Genomic DNA, 4,422 nt, shown 5'->3' on the forward strand with positions numbered 1-4,422 from the left:
TATAACATAAATATCAGCTTTCTGTTCTGTAATCTCCATTCTGTCATTTAACAAGTGCAGCCATATTAGAGAGAGAGAGAGAGATACTTTGTATATTTTGTATATCACTAATTGGATAATTGGTTTTGACAGGTCTAGGTCAAAGGTCATCATCAATTATAATTATGTTGGCAGGTCATCACCATCAAATATAAATATGTTAAAAATAAAACATCATATTTAAATGTTGAACATACGTCCCTACAGTATGTGAAGGACCACCGATATTAATCTTTGACCCACACCTATTAAGATAATGACGGTTGGTGATGACCTTTGACCTGGCTCAGGAGTGTTAGACCGGGGATATGCATGTATGTATGTGTGTGAAAGAACCCAGAGCGGTTGTCTCAGGAAACTCGTCATCAAAAATAATCACAACGCTTTTGTCTAAAAAGTAATTCACAGACCTATTACCACAACTTACCACAAGCAAAGCGATAGTAGTAACTCAACGAAATTGGCTTGATAACTTCTAGTCACTAATGTCAAGTCCGTGCCCATTTAACATGTCTGGACAAATTCAGACAGGTAAGACTGTGTTAGAGGACCTGTAGACTGAACAAATACTATACAAAGGACATTTTAATGTATCATTTCACTTACAAATACATTCTACTAAAGCACTGAATTTGGGAATATTCTCAATTGTGATATGACCAATAGTGGAATCGTGTATAGGCTACACCTGCTAATACAGTTGATGGACCATTTTGCACTACTACACATAGCTAATGCTAATCATATTTAGCAGTGTAATTTGAAAATTTACTCTTTAGTTTACTGTAGCAGTGGAAAAGAATGATCAAGTTTCATTTGACAAATCTGCTCATCTAGAGAACTTTTCATTTGTGCTATAGGAAAGAAAAGCATGATTACATTTCTGCTTATTCGTGTAAACGTCAACTACAGTGTGTAATCTAATTTCATGTATGGATGCATTTTTTAAAAATCTTTTGTCATTCGCACATATAGCCTTCTAGCTCCATTATCGTCAGTATGCTCTTTGAGCAGAATTAGCAGCCTTTGGACTGTGGATAGTTCTATGAAAGTTGTATAAAAGTAGTAGACACAGAGTGTTTCTTTTTGTCTATATTGCTCATTTCATTCAGTGCTTTTATGTCTGTAAAACCTGCAGAGATGTTGGGTATGATATTTGTATTGTAAATTACACTGGATATTAGTTACTATTGTTATACAACTTAAAGTTGTATTCTACTGGAGAAAATCTAATTGGAGCAACGTAATTTAAAAATTGCCAACTTAAAAACTTGTCTTCATAAATATGGTAATTAAGTACATAACACTTACATTCCTTTTAAATAATGTGGAAAAAGGTGTGTGTGTGTGTGTGTGTGTGTGTGTGTGTGGAATGCACATAACCATACTATGTATGAGAATGTGTGTGTTTGTGTGTGTGTATGTGTGTCATATTTTTGGTTGGATGTGTGTGTGCTTTTACAGACAGGGTCATATGTGTGTGTCTGTGTGTCTGTGTGTGTGTGTGTGTGTGTGTGTGTGTGTGGGTTTCCACCGGAAATCAATAGGAAAGAACATGTAACGATACTTATCATAACCTTTTGACCTAGGCCTGACTCATGAGTGTTAACCTAAACAGGGGATATTCGTGGGAATGCATATGACCATAGTATGTATGAATACAATACATGTAAAAGAAGTTGTATGTGTGCGTGGGATTGCACCTGAACCGGATTTAAAATATTTATAATTGATGATGATGACCTTTGACCTGCCAAGATCACTATAATTGATGATGACCTTTGACCTAGACTTGTCAAACCAATTATCCAATTAGTGACATACAAAATATACAAAGTATTTCTCTCTCACACATTTATTAAGCAGTTTAGATAAGATCTATATTTATGTCTCATTTACTTCCACATCTTATACACATGGCCTGTGTTAATATAAAGAAAGCTGAATTGATAAATGTCCTTTTTTCACTTTTTTATTGCTAGAATATTAAAGACATTCCTACATAGTGCATCATTTACTGTATTTTTAAGGTTTTACATAACAATTAATACAATACAAAGGATATATTAAAGAGGTAAATGTATTTATTTTACAGAATATGATGACGTGGAGGAGAAATCTCAGAAAGACAGGGACCATGTGACTGAGACACGCCACCAAAGGCCTTTTCTCAGGAAATTACATTTCAACTTTTATAAACACAAAAAATGATTTTATTATACTTCCAAAAATGTCCTGTTTTCTGAACTGTGTTCATTTCCCCCTAGTTATTAGCAAATAGAGTAGGAGAGTTACATCACCTTTCATATGACTTAATGCAGTGTCTCCAGCTTTTCTTTTACAACACTTTTAATGCTATAAGTCAGCTTAAATATCACTGACACACCACACCTCATTTATCTCACCTATTCTTTCATCTAAACTGCTATAATATTCATCTTAATGTTTTACATTTATCAACCTGTTATTCAGTGTTTTTAGAAATGTGTTAGTAACTATAAGCCACTTGCCAAAAGAACAAAAAGATTTTTATTCCTTAAATCAGTACTTGTTTATTCATTTTAAAACTCATTTATCTTTATGTTCAATGCTGTGCTTTTAACTATAAAACATATAATTGAAATGGATTAGAGAATTCCTTTATGAAATAGTCATACTATGACATGATAATTAGATAGCTTGCTAAACTGCATTTTTTGTTGTGATGTTTATTAGGTAGCTGGCTGTGTTGAAAGCCAGATATAGTATATGTAAGTATCATAAATATATATTTTGATGTTAAATTCTCAGGTTTGTTTCCTTATTCTCAGGCTTTTGTTTATAATCTCAGGTTTAATTCAATATTCTCACTTTTTAAATGAATGATGGCCAGTTACATCTTAATAAACAATATACAAGCAACTGTGACTTTTTATCTTTCCACAATGAGAAGAAGTAAATATTTTACATTATACACAGTTTTGTTTGTTCTTTTTCATATTGTGTAACAATCATCTATTTTTATACATTCAATGAAATAAAAGTGCTTTGATTATTTTTAGTATAATGTGGTGATCTGTGTTTGAGTTGAGTGAGTGGCTCTTGTAGTGATGAATCTGTGGTCAATGTCCTTATAGAACATCTCAGGCAGTAAAAACTACATTTACATTTATTTATTTAGCAGATGCTTTTATCCAAATCCACTTACAAATGACTTATACACACTCAGCTAAACACTATTATCACTATTAACACTGTGTTTCTATTATTATTTGTGGCTTTATATATTATGGGTTATCCATCCATCCATCTTCAATGCTTACTCCTTTTCAGGGTCACGGGGGAACCTGGAGCCTATCCCAGGGAGCATCGGGCACAAGGCAGGGTACACCCTGGACAGGGTGCCAGTCCATCGCAGGGCACACAATCACACACACATTCACACACCCATTCATACACTACAGACACTTTAGACACGCCAATCAGCCTACCATGCATGTCTTTGGACTGGGGGAGGAAACCCCCGCAGCATGGGGAGAACATGCAAACTCTGCACACATTATGGCCACTGCAATCGTAGAGGCTTTACATAATAATAATAATAATAATAATAATAATAATAATAATAATAATCTTCACAGCGCCCTCAGCAGGTCAGTTAAGAGAAAAACACATTTCACTAAACAGAAATCTTCGTGCTTTACTGCCATCTTGTGGATGGAAAATGTAAATGTTTTTAATAAAAGTAAATAATAATTATTTTTTAAAAATGATTAATGTTTATAACCCTGAAATCCAGACTAAATGTGTGTTTTTAAAAACAATATCTAATTGGAAGTGAAATGGTAAGAATTCTTCATTCTTTATTTTTTCAATTACAGACAATTACTATATTAGAGCACAACAAAGAAACATGACTCTTTTAGAAAATACATTTATTGTTTATTATAAATATAAATATGTGTTTTGGTTATTACTGATTTTCCTTTTTTATTCAAAAATGACAGTTTTTGCATGTTTTTTTTCTTACATTTTTTTAATTTTTTTTTTTTTTTAGGAAAACACAAAATAAACCACGTACTGGACGAGAAGCTGCATCAGGAAACGTGTTAAATGATGGGGTTAGTGTAATGAATATTCCTCATGGTAAACTGACCCCTATGTACATGTTCTTTTAATATTGCATTCTTACATGGTTTTTAATGTACTCATGACCACTCATAAGCCTTCATTCAAATTGGGTTTTATTTTATTTTATTCTGCAGTAATTTTAGTAAATCAGATCTCTAGTCTTGGAAAGGGAACAAATTCAGACAAGTAAAACAATACAATACTTAAATATCGAGTAATTCAAACAAAAATATTGACAAAAACCAAACTGACACCAAGACCTTAACAAAACCA

This window comes from Ictalurus furcatus, chromosome 19 (genome assembly GCF_023375685.1).
Source record: "Ictalurus furcatus strain D&B chromosome 19, Billie_1.0, whole genome shotgun sequence".
NCBI lineage: Eukaryota > Metazoa > Chordata > Actinopteri > Siluriformes > Ictaluridae > Ictalurus > Ictalurus furcatus.